Below are 13,592 nucleotides of genomic sequence, written 5' to 3'. Positions count from 1 at the left end.
ATAAATCTCTGCAGTTTTATGCCACCCAGCTTGTGGCAATTTGTCACAGCAAACCACTGGAAACCAATATAGAATCCATAAAGCGAAGGAGAAACACTTTCTCAGAAAAACATGGCACCAAGGAATTTATTGCCAGCAGACCAACCCTGTAAGAAATGTTTTGTTTTTGGCTGCGTTGGGTCTTCGTTGCTGCGGCTTTCTCTAGTTGCAGCGAGCAGGGCTACTCTTCCTTGTGGTGCGTGGGCTTCTCATTGTGGTGTCTTCTCTTGTTGCAGAGCACGGGCTCTAGGCACACGGGCTTAGTAGTTGTGGCGCACGGGCTTAGCTGCTCTGTGGCATGTGGGATCTTCCCGGACCAGGGCTCGAACCCATGCCCTCTGCATTGGCAGGCGGATTCTTAACCACTGCGCCACCAGCGAAATCCCCAACCCTGGAGGAAATGTTAAAATAAGTTATTTAGTCAGAAGGAAAATTGGATCTCCATAAAGAAATGAAGACCCTCAGAGAAAGAATAAATGAAGGTAAATCTTTTTTTTTCTCTTATTCTTAATCTAAAAGATTATTGTTTATTTAAAGCAATCGAGTAACAGTGTATTGGGTGATTATAGCACGTGGATAAATGAAATGAATGACAAGGGATGTAAGGGAGGAATTGGGGAATATTCTCATATAAGGTACCAGCACTACACATAAAGCAGTATATGTTATTTGAAGGTGAACTTAGATCATTTTAAAATATATATTGTAAACCCTAGGGCAACCACTAGAAAAGTTTTTTTAAACCATAAATAATACACCAAGAGATGAGATAAAAATGGAATTGTATAAAATGCACAGTTAAAACCAGAGAAGGCAGAAAGTGAGGAGGAAAAGGAAACAGAATAAATGCAATGAATAGAAAACAATTATAAAGTGCTAAATTTTAATCCAGCTATATCAATAACCACTTTAAATGTGAGTGGTCTAAACACACCAGTTAAAAGACAGAGATTGTCAGGCTGGGTGAGGTTCAGAAATAAGCCTCCGCGAGCGACACTGTCCCTGGGGTATGTGGTGTCCTGTGCAGCGGAAATACAGGGAAGAGGACCACGGAGGTCTGTGAGCAGATGGGTGACAGGGACAGCTGTCTCAGGCAATGGTGCTGGCCCTCCGCCCTCCCAAGGGAATTGCTTCTATGCTGCAAAAAAGACGGAGCGTCAGCAAGACCATTAGTACTTTATTCACGTATATGAGTAAGTGCATGGGAAACAAGCCTGAGCAGATAAAGCCTCAATTCTTAATACTTATCTCTCATATGACTATTTTATACCTAACTAATTAATTTGTTTTATGTTTGGCTGCATCGGGTCTTTGTTGCTTTGCTGTGCCGGCTTTCTCTAGTTGCAGCGAGCAGGGGCTACTCTTCGTTGCAGTGCGCGGGCTTCTCATTGCAGTGGCTTCTCTCGTGGAGCACGGGCTCTAGGCGCGCGGGCTTCGGTAGTTGTGGCACGCAGGCTCAGCAGTTGTGGCTTGCGGGCTCAGTAGTTGTGGCTCGGGCTCAGTAGTTGTGGCTCAGGGGCTCTAGAGCACAGGCTCAGTAGTTGTGGTGCACGGACTTAGCTGCTCCGCGGCACGTGGGCTCTTCCTGGACCAGGGCTCCAACCCATGTCCCCTGCATTGGCAGAATCCCCGATTCTTAACCACTGAGCCACCAGGGAAATCCCTGGCTTAAATTTTTTACAGTGAGTATATATGATTTTTGGGGGGGAATATTTATTTTTTGGCTGCAACACAGCATGCGGGATCTTAGTTCCCCAACCAGGGATCGAACCCATGCCCCCTTCAGTGGAAGCTTGGAGTCCTAACCACTGGACCAGCAGGGAATTCCCTATATGACTTTTCTAATTGAAAAAAATACATGGCTTCACTTTACCAGAAGAAAAGGCGAGTTTCTGCATTGCTACCTCTCCCTAGAAGTGAAAGGCCACGTCCCACACTTGGGTCATGTGGCATCCAAACGTGTCCCCCGTTTGCCCTTGAGCCAAGCACATGCCACTTCTTGGATACCTGTGGGCTCCATTGCAAGGCTCTAGCTGAGACAGATGGGCTCCAGGTGTGAGCTCTTACTTTCTCCTCAGCTCACAGGTGCTATTTTTGGAACTAGTCGAGAATATGGAAACGGCACCAAGAAAGGTAAGCTCTCACCGAAGTCACTGAGACCACCAAACTGAGGGCTTGTGCTGAGCTGGCACGGTGAGGACACGTGGGCTGAGAGTCACCCGAGGGTCCATGCATCCCATTGTCGGAGGATGTGCTTACCGGTTGTTTCTGAGAACTTCATTCTGCCTCTGAATGTAGACAAAATAGAATCCAGGGGCTGTGGACAAAGCACCCCGCTGAGGTTTGTAGAAGGCTGCAGAGCTGGACCGCTGGGAAGGGCAGCTGCAGGGCATCATGGACCCGGCCTTGGCTTCTGCCTGGCGAATGTCTATTTTCTTGTATCCTGAGCTCGTACCTTTACCAGGTGAGGCCGGGCTCACTGCTGGCCCCCAGGCCCACCCCATGCCTCGGGGCGGCTGTGTGGCTGACCTCTGGCCAGTGACATGGGTGGAAGTGCCCGGCCCCACCCGTCTCCACCCCACCCTCCTTGCTCGCCCTCTCCTGCTGGCCAGGTGCGAACAAGGTAGCAGAGAGCTCCACTAGGGCATGGCCCAGTTCCTGCCTGCCGGCCTCGGACTGTGACACCAATGAGAATGTCGCCGGGCTCGACCACTGGAACAGGGATCGTTCATTACAAAGGCGCATCACTTCCCCCAACACGCACACAAATTTTGAAGTGTCCACAACTTTAGCACTTCCCAAATAGCATCTAGCAACAGTCAACCATACTACACAAACCCCCAGACCAATGGCCCCTAACCACCCACATCAGCCCACTTCTGACTTTCCAGACTGACACCTGTGTCCCAAGTTGTGGAGCCACTGCAAGCCCACCCGAGTTGCCACTCGGCCCAACACAGAGCAGGCGGTAGACATAAATGGCGCCTCTCATTAAGGATCAATATTCATTGAAAGCACAGCGGCTCTGCAACTGCTCCATGAACAATGGTTCTGCAGGCGAAGAACACCTGCAGAGAGCACAGAACTGTGCTCCAGCCCCTGCACCCGCCGCATGTCCCGTCTCCGCAGGGCTTGGGACAGGCCGTCACCCTTCCAGGTCTCCTCTGGCCTCTACTGGACTCAGCTCAGGCCCTGGACATCCTCGAAGGTCGAGGATATGACCACGCTTCTCAGCCTTGCCTCTGCCTTCCAGAGCCCCACGCTGGAGGGCCCCCCACCCCAGCCTTTGTGCCGGAGTGTCATGTAGCCGATGGGCTGCTAGGACCTTACACAAGAGCACTGTCACCTCTATAGATTTTAAGTGACAAACACACAAAAGCAAGATAAAAGGACAACAAAGGGGAGAGAATATTCTTTTAAAAGCAGGAAAGGAAAGATGTGCATCCTGAGAGGTGTCCTGTCCGGCTCCTGGTTGTGAAGCCCCAAGGTTTCCCTGGTGAGATGGAGACAGAGCTCCTGGGCCTCAGGCCCGGCCAGACGGAGCACCAGCCTAGATGCACATGTCCCCTCCCCCAAAGCAGTGAGGAGCCCCTACACGGAAATGCAGACTCCACCTGCAGTGACATCAGGAGGGCGGCAGAAACACCAAAGACCACACAGCACGTGGGGCGGCTGCCCGAGCACAGAGGTGGGACACCACCTGAGCAAAGTGAACGGGGCGGGGGTGTCCCGCAGCCAGGAGACCACCGGCTGGGCCCCGAATTACAGAGCAAGCCCCCAGCTTGAGAGGCGGGTGGTAGGAAGGTTGGGAACTAGTTAGAGCCCCGTCGGCCTCCAAGAGACGAGTAGGAAGCAAGGGTGCAGAGGCTGGTGTCGGAGACCTTTGAGAGTCACGAGTGCAGCAGCGCCCGGGGGCCCTGGCGGTGCTGCCCACGGGGGTCTGAGCCCGGTTTTCATGAAGTACCTGGGCGCCCGGCACCCTCACTGCTTTGTCAGGAATCGATTGCTTTGCCACTTTTCTTCTGGGAACTTCACTTTCCAGAAAGTGCAAAAGACGCCAGCGACTGAACAGCAGGGTGTGCGAACGTTTTTAAATACCTTCAGAGAAATAGATGCAATTCTTAAAATTTGTCGGGTGATGGCAGCCTTATGCACCAAAAGTAAGTGAATAAGCAACGTGCCTGTGAGACTGGACAGATCTAACGTCTGCAGTTTAGCCAGGAGCATTGTGGCAACGATGTCATATCCCCTGGTTAAGTGAGCCGCCCTTGCGGGAGGCCGGAAGTGTGTACAGAACAAGGTGCTCTCTGAAAAAGAGGCTGAGCTGGGGGGTAAAACTGCAGTTTGAAGAAACTAAACAAATGCTAGTGGGAAATCTCATAGGTTGAAGACTAGAGGAAGGCTAGAAGGCTATGGAACTACATAGTTAACAAGTTTCATCAAGGAATTATTTTGTAAAACATGCAGAGAAAAAGCCCTTAGTGAAATTAAACTGAGTAAAGATGAGGTCTGATCACATCTAAAAAGAAAAGACCAGAATAAGCGTGTGCAGTTACTAGACAAAGAACAGTCCAGATGTGAACAACGTGCAGAGCTCAAAGGACTGATGGGGTCACATCAGAAGTCTCAAAAGACCCAGAAAAGGTTTCACTTATTTTAAAAAGTGACACGGAAGTTCCGTGCAGTTGGTTTATCCAGCAGACTAGGTGGCCAGTGAGCACAGGGAAAGTAAGAGAAGGCAAATGAAGGCGTCTCGTGCTCAAAATTCTTTGTTAATAGTTGGAATAGAAACCATTTCAAATTCAAACCAGGTAATTAGATCTCAGCTACCTGTGAGATGAAAAATAAAAACAAAAAAGTTGGAATGTGACCTTTGGTCACTGTGTTTGGCTAAAAATCCACTGAAAATGAATGCAAGATCTTGTAGCACAAAAACAAACAAAAAGCAGTGGTTTGCAACAAGCTCTAATAGCAGAAGTTCATGACTCTGCAAAGGGGACTGACTCAGGAAGGGAAAGACGAGGACAGAGCTGGAGGCGGCAGCAGAGGGCGTGAGGGCTGACAGCAGAAATGGAGGAGGCGTCCAGAGGCAGCATCGCCTGTGAATTCGAGGTGGCTTCGCAGAGAGGAAGGCCGCGTCATCGGGGTTCACCACTCACTCATTCAGCGAAAGGAGCTCTTGCTGGAAAGAAGATGCAGAATGCAGGCTCGAGGTGCGGATTACTACCAGTCAGCCGAGAACAGCAGTGCTTACGCTGAGGGGTGCCCTCGAGAGCACACAGCACACACGCACGATCCCGACTCCAGAAGCGCACGCTTTTGCCTGTGAACCTTCCTCATCTTTGTTTTTAATTGAGGCAAAATTCATGCAACAGAAAATTAGCTCTGTTAAATGAACAACTCAGTGGCATACAGTACATTCACAGTGTGGTGGGAGCACCATTTCCATCTGGTTCTGGAACATTTTCGTCCCCCAATAAAACCTCACGCCTCTTAGGCAGTTCCTCCCCAGCCCCTGCCCCCTCCAGCCCTGGAAACCAGCAGTCTGCTCTCTGTCTTTATGCCTTTGCCTGTTCTGGACGTTTCAGAAAATGGACTCACACGATGCTGGCCTGCGTCTGCTGCTTCTGCCAGCATCGTGTTTACACCAAGGAAGCAGGGGTGCAGGGTGCTCATTCCCTCCAGGGGCCCCCGGAGCCCCCTACTGCTCGCCTGCCTGGTGGCCTGCTTTTTAAATGATAATTAATGTGCTTGAGCTCCAGAAACATGTCAGGCGACTTAAGTTTTCTGTCATTCACATTTCCTCAAGTATCTTACCTCTTAAGACTGTGACCTGACCAGTAGCAAAAAGCACAATTTTTTATTTGAAAAGTCATACAGTAAAGGGAAAATAGACTGTACTAAAGAGAATTTTTAAATACAAAGTGTGCATTAACTTGCAACCAATCACCCAGAGGCTTCTTGAATGTTTCCTCCCTCCCTCCTTCCCTCTCTCCCTCCCCCCACCTTGCCTGAGAGTTTCCTGGGCCCTCACTCCTCGCTGGGGCTGGAACAAGCACCCGAGGCTCCCCAGAGAGCTGGACACTTTCGTCCAGCTGGACACATTCTCTAAAGCTCATGCAAGTGTTTCCTTGAGGTCCCTCATTGAGACTGTGATGTGACAGGGAATTCCCTGGCAGCCCAGTGGTTAGGACTCAGCACTTTCACTGCGGGGGGCGGGGAGGGTGGGGGGGGGGGCCTGGGTTTGATGCCTGGCTGGGGAACAAGCTCCCACAAGCCACGTGGTGCGGCAGAAAAAAACGGAAGATTGTGACGTGATAAAATTGTTTACCTGGAAAAGAAGCAACTTCATTTTTAACTCAGACTTTGGATTTTCTTTTGTTCCCAAGGCAACTGTGGGCCACAGACAGGTGCCCACTGAGAGGCTCAGAAGTACCTGTGAATGCTAACGTGGGGTGGGGGGTGGCCAGGAGCCAGCCCCCAGCCCCAGAGTTTCTACCTCTGAGGGGCTGACAGCAAGAGACTGATTTTCCTGAAGTGGAAAAAGCCGAGCTGATTTTATTTTTACTCGGCAAAGAAAGCTGTTTCTTCATTGTGTATTTTCCTTGGGGTGGCCTTTGAGAGGAGTTGTTGGAGTGGTGGGAACACCAACACTGACACTGACCAATGCAGAATAAAAACCAGATGCTGGGCTGGTCAGAGCAAGAGTCGGGGCAACCTTGGAAGTAAGTATTTAAAAGCTTTTAAAGAAGTTTGTAGGTTGGAGAGGACTCTGGGATGATGGCAGAGCAAGAAGCACCGGGCATGGCCCCCACCTGGACCACAACTACAGGGACAGAATCTGTCTGATGTAACTAATTTAGAATCCAGAGCTGGTGAAGGCTTACAAGTTCCAGGGGAAGCGCTGGATGGTTACTGCAGTCAATTGTGGTGACTTTCAGGTCTTAGCACGTAGCACCTACCCGTCCCACCCTCAGCCACGTGGCAGGAGGCCATACACGTGTTTCTAGAGCAGCTTGCAGAAGCCAGCCAGGGTGGACCAGAAGGACCTTGTCCTCCAATATCAGGAACCTGTGCTCTGATGCTGCGTAAGATGGCAGAGATGCAGCCAAAGAGGCCGGTGGCCGTTGTTGCCACACCTCCCCCCTTGTTGCAAACCCCTCCCCCACCAAGTGGATTTCAAGCGCGAGTGCCCCGTTTATCCCCCTTTGTTTTTCTCCTTTTCCCCTTTTCAAGCCAGACATTAAAGACTAGGGCATTGAAAAACAATTGCACAGAGGAGAAAATTACAAAGTGACTGCACGTGCCCAAGGAAAGGCTCAGGAAAGACCTGAGCAGACATTAAGTTTCCACCTCAGGATGAGCCTCAGTTCAGACGACCTACAACAAGCAACGAACAAAAACAATAACAAAAAGCATCAGACCTTGAGGAAGGGGGAGAATCCAATTTCCAGAGTTACCACATTATTGGATTCAAATATCCAATTTTCAGCAACAACAAAATAAAAATCACAGGGCATACAAAGAAACAGGAGAGTATGACCTGTTCAAAGGGAACAATTAATTAATAGAAACTGGCCCTAAAGAAGACCTGATGACAGATCTACTCGACGAAGACTTTAAAACAACTGCCTTAAAGATGCTCAAAGAACTAAAGGAACATAGAACGTTGAGAAAGCAATGTGTGAACAAAGTGGAGCTATCAGTAACGAGGGAGAAAACCTAAAAGAAACCAAAAAGAAATTCTGGAGCTGAAAAGTACAATAGCTGTAATGAAAAACTCACTAGAGAAATCAAAGGCAGATTTGAGCAGGCAGAAGAAAGAATCTTTCGAAAATCTATCTTATTTCAAGTTCTAAACAGCTGGCAGTAAGACATTGGTCTATGTCCAAATTTGAGAAAATGAAGACCCTTTCTGCCTTTGGGGAGGTTTAAGCCAGTTCCTCCTTTTCTGCTTTCCTCAATCTGTTCATTCTGCAGTTTTGACCGCTTGTTCACACACCGAAACCCCTGGAGGGCTTAAAAACCACAAATGCCAAGGCGTCCAGAGTGCTGACAAATGTTACGTGGCTCTATCGTGCAGCCAGGTCTGAGAGCCACTGTTTTAAAATTCACAACTAGTACCGGAAGTCCTCATGACTCAGGATAATTGCTTCTGGGAAAGGCAACTTACTGTAAATGGGGCCAGAATTGCATAATAAATAGTGCATTAAAAAAATAGTTAATTATGTTGCATTAAAAATAAAAGTTAAGGGCTTCCCTGGTGGTGCAGTGGTTGAGAGTCTGCCTGCCGATGCAGGGGACACGGGTTCGTGCCCCGGTCCGGGAAGATCCCACATGCCGCGGAATGGCTGGGCCCGTGAGCCATGGCCGCTGAGCCTGCGCATCTGGAGCCTGTGCTCCGCAACGGGAGGGGCCACAACAGTGAGAGACCCGCGTACCGCAAAAAAAAATAAAATAAACACAAAAAAGTTAAAATTATGAAAACATTGCAACAATTTTAGAATCAATAAAAGGAAGCAAAAAATTCTATGCTCAAATCTGTCTGTCCAAATCAGTACCCTGAAAGAACCCTTCTTTGCTTACAGAATTTTTAAGTGAGAATTTCAAACATACACAAAAGTGGAGATTGTAGCACAGTGAATTCCATGTATCCATCACCCAGCACCAATAACTATATAAAAGCTCTTTTAATGAATATAAAATAAAAAACAGCACCGTCTAATCAGCAGCATTCCTCCCTTTCTTGGCAATAATGGTGCATCTTAAAATCTGCAGTGTCTTAGGTTTAAGGCCTTAGAAATGAAGCCATTCACATGGAATCAAAGGAGCATCTGGGCGCTTCCACGGGCATTCACGCCTCACAGGATAGAACTTCCTCTTACATTCGGTCACCCTATAATCTCATCTATCAACGTTAAAATTTTACTTTTCTAATTTAAAGTTTTGTTTCATATTTAGCTGCTGCTCTTGTGGTCTGTGTCTTTGATTCCATTATGTACTTCTTACCTAGACTCTATTTTCCTCCCCAAACTCTCTTGGCACCATTAAAAACAGCATCTAATTTCTGCGGCTTCACAGCACACTTGAATACTCTCCTATTGTAGATTTGCAAGATGAATTGCATTCGAGAATTTTTCCCCTGAACCTAGTTCCTGAAATTTAATATCCTTAACAAAATGAATTTTTGTTGAGTGATTCTTGCTTCCATATTAATGATTTTGTCCCCCACGGATGCAGAACTAAGAATTTGATCCCTAATTAGGCAGCATAGGTCAAATCCAAATGAAAAACCATTCAGGTGCTAGATGTAGAATGACAGATTCTATTTCTCCATTAGAGATTAGGTTCTCAGGGTTATCAGAGAATGTCTAGCAGGTTTCCACTGGACCACAGAGATTACAGTTGAGAAAGATAGACACATACTAAAAAACACAAAGGGGTAGGGAAAGAGAGTCACAGGTTTCCTAGCTCCTGGAATTCTTAGCCTAGGGTTTGAAGCTGGAGTGATGTACTTAAACTATATGTATATTGTGGTAGAATATACATAACATCAAATTTATCATCTATTGTTTTTTATTGAAGCACAGTTGATTTGCAACATTGTGTTAGTTTCAGGTGTAATTTTAACCATCTCTAAGTGTACAGTTCGCTGGCATTAAGGACATTCATACTTGTTGCGCAGCCATCACCACCATCCATCTTCAGAATTTTTCATCTTTCCAAACTGAAACTCTGCACTCACTAAACACTAATGCATTATCCCCCTCTCCCCAGCCCCTGGCACCCACCGTCTGCTTTCTATCTCTATGGATTTGACTGCTCTGGGGACCTCATATAAGTGGAATCATACAAAATCGATCCCTTTTATGATCAGCTTCTTTCACTTAGCATAATTCCTCAAGGCTCATCCATTTTGCAGCATGTGTCAGAATTTTCTTCCTTTTTAAAAATAAGTTGTATATATATTATTTTATTTATCCATTCACTCATCCATCGATAGACACGGGTTGCTTCCTCCTTTCGGCTATTGTGAATGAACGAATATTAGTTCAAGTCCCTGTTTTCACTTCTTTGGGGTTTATACCCAGAAGTGGAATTGACTCATATGGTAACTGTATGTTTGATTTCTTGAGGAAGTGCTGCGGCATCCTGATTCCCGCTCTTAGGGAGCCCGCCAGGCTTCAGCCTCAGGCGTTCCCGAGGCTGTGCCTCCCCGAGGATGGACCTCGGCCGTCTCCGCCAGATCCACCTGGGGAGACCCTTGTCACCCACCCCTACCTCCACCCACTCTGGGCGAGGGCCTGGGGCTTTGTTTCCACAGGTGAATCCACCTCCCCAGTGGCCCGCTGTGCACACCTGATGCTAGTCGCCCTGGTCAAGCTGTTCTGGAAGGTTGAACTGAAAGAGCATCAGGCCAGGCGGTGGCCACACAGAGAGGCCCCTCCAGGGAAGGGGCAGCCCTCACAGCTCTTTTTAGCATCTTGCCACACAGAAAAGTGGCAAGACGGCCATGCTTTTGAAAAGTTATTGTATTTCTCCAAAGAAGACATGCAGATGGCCAACAGACACGTGAAAAGATGCTCTACGTCGTTAATTATTAGAGAAACGCAAATCAAAACCACAATGAGTTATCACCTCACACTGTCTACAAATAATAAATGCTGGAGAAGGTGTGGAGAAAAGGGAACCCTCCTACACTGTTGGCGGGAATGTAAATGAGTGCAGCCAGCCACTGATAAACAGTATGGAGGTTCCTTAAAAAAAAACACCTGAAAATAGATCCAACAATCCCACTCCTGGGCATATATCCAGAAAAGATGAAAACTCTAATTTGTAAAGATACAGGCACACCCATGTTCATAACAGCACTATTTACAATAGCCAAGACATGGAAACAACCTAAGTGTCCATCAACAGATGACTGGTTTAAGAAAATGTGAGATCTGTATAGAGAGACATAGATATACAGAGGTATAGATACTCAGCCATAAAAAGAATGAAATATTGCCATTTGCAGCAACATGGTTGGAGCTAGAGATTATTATACTAAGTGAAGTAAGTCAGAGAAAGACAAATATTATATGCCATCACTTATATGTGGAATCTAAAAAATAATACAAATGAATGTATATACAAAACAGAAACAGACTCACAGACATATAATACAAAATTATGGTTACCAAAGGGGAAAGGGAAGGAGGGATAAATTAGGAGTTCGGGATTAACGGATACACACGACAATACATAAAACAGATAAGCAACAAGGATTCACTGTATAACACAGGGAACTATATTCAGTATCTTGAATAACCTATAATGGAAAAGAATCTGAATATAGATCTAGATCTAGGATAGAGATAGAGGTAGATATCTGAAGCCTTTTGCTGTACACCCGAAAACTAACGCGATATTGTATACTTCAACAATACTTCAATAAAAAAGTTACAACTTTAACAACCCTATTGAGATGTAATTCACGTATATATGCGATACAATCCACCCATTTACAGTATAAAATTCAATGATTTTTTTGTTTGTTTGTTTTTGCGGTACGCGGTCCTCTCACTGTGGTGGCCTCTCCCGTTGCGGAGCACAGGCTCGGGACGCGCAGGCTCAGCGGCCACGGCTCACGGGCTCAGCCGCTCCGCGGCATGTGGGATCTTCCCGGGCCGGGGCACGAACCCGTGTCCCCTGCATCGGCAGGCGGACTCTCAATCACTGCGCCACCAGGGAAGCCCCAACTCAATGATTTTTAATATATTCACAGGGTTGTGCAACCGTCGCCACGATTTGACCTTAAGTATTTATTTATTTTGGCTGAGCCAGGTCTTAATTGTGGCACGCGGGATCTTTAGTTACGGCATGCGGACTTCTTAGTTGCAGCATACGGGATCTAGTTCCCCAACCAGGGATCGAACCTGGGCCTCCTGCAGTGGAAGCGCAGTCTTACCCACTGGACCACCAAGGAAGTCCCCCCACGATTTGATCTTAGAATATTTTTGCCCCCAAGAAGAAACCCCTTAACTATGGCACAGTCTCTCCCCTTCCCCCTCAACTTCCTGTCTCCATGGATTTGCCAATCTGGACACGTCACATGAGTGGAATCCAGCCACGTGTCCTCTTGTGATTGGCTCCTCTCACTGAGCATCACGTTCCCAAGGTTCATCCATGTTGTGTCACGTGTCAGGGCTTCATTCCTTCTTATGCCTGAATTATATCCCATTGAGGGGAGGGACCACGTTTTGCTTATCCATTCGTCTGTTGATGGACATTTGGGTTGTTTCTACCTTTTGACTAGTGTTAATAATGCTGCTGTAGACATTTGTGTACATGTTTTTGTGTGGACATATGCTGTCATTTCCCTTGGGTACATACCTAGAGGTAGAACTGATATTCTATGGTAACTCTATGTTTAAGTTTTTATGGACCTGCCAGACTAGCTGCACGACTTTCCATTCCCACCAGCGTGTGACGTTCCAACTTTGCCACACCCTCGTCCACACTTGTTATTGTCTCTTTTGATTTTAGCCATCAACGTGCATGTGAAGTGGATCTTGTGGCGGTTTTCATTTGCATTCTCATGATGACTAAGGATGTTGGGTTTCTCTGCATGCAAGGCTGTGTTTCACACACATTCAGCAACCAGGTGTCCCCATGTAGTCACTTGGCTGGGCTCCCGGGATGTTGACAGGACCCAGACAGACACAGCCCTGCCCCACAGAGGGGTACAGACATGTAAACAAAGCAGGTACTTGCTAAGAACAGGGTCCTGGGACATCACTCATAAAGTGCCCCATGAGCCACAATCCAGACAGGCCTAAAGGGCATCTGAGGGAGGGAAAGTCACAGTGAGGCCTTCCTTCCAGATCGTCGATAAAATCAGAGCAGAGATGCGAGTGTTGGCAGCCTGTTGGAGTTGGTCACAGAACATAACTATTCTTTTTTTTTTTTTTTTTTAACCATGCAGCGTGTTGCTTGTGGAATCTGAATTCCCCCAACTGGGGACTGAACCTGGGCCTTTGGCAGTGAGAGCTTGGAGTCCTAACCACTGGGCCGTCAGGGGAGTCCCAGAGCATAAATATTCTTAATCTCAAAGTTGACAGCAGACATGGCAGGGGTCCGGAGAGATGGCCGAGCCTCCTAGATGGATGGTCCCAGGTCCCAGGACCGCGGTGCGAACTTGGGCTGTGTGGTGACTGCAGCCACATTCCATCCCCACCCCTGCCTCCAGGATCCCCCATTAGACGGGTGACAGCCTTGCAAAAACACGACGGGACACGGGAAGGGCGAGTGCTGGGGGCTGGTGAGGCTGGGGAGCCGGTGTCTCCTGGATGCAGAGCTTGGTGTGGGAAGGTTAGGAAGTCGCGGAGGGGGGCGGGGGGGTGGGGGGGGTTTGCACAACAGTGTGAACGTACCTAACGCCACCGCACCGCGCCCTGAAAAACAGCGAGAACGGCAACTTGTAGGTTGTGTGTTCTTTGCCACAATGATAATGAAAAGGTCGTGCTCACCCTGAGCTCTGACGCAATGAAAACGAAGCCAACAGCGTA

This window comes from Neophocaena asiaeorientalis, unplaced genomic scaffold, assembly GCF_003031525.2.
Source record: "Neophocaena asiaeorientalis asiaeorientalis breed wild unplaced genomic scaffold, Neophocaena_asiaeorientalis_V1.1 scaffold124, whole genome shotgun sequence".
NCBI classification, from domain to species: domain Eukaryota; kingdom Metazoa; phylum Chordata; class Mammalia; order Artiodactyla; family Phocoenidae; genus Neophocaena; species Neophocaena asiaeorientalis.
Note: the sequence above shows the minus strand (reverse complement) of the source record.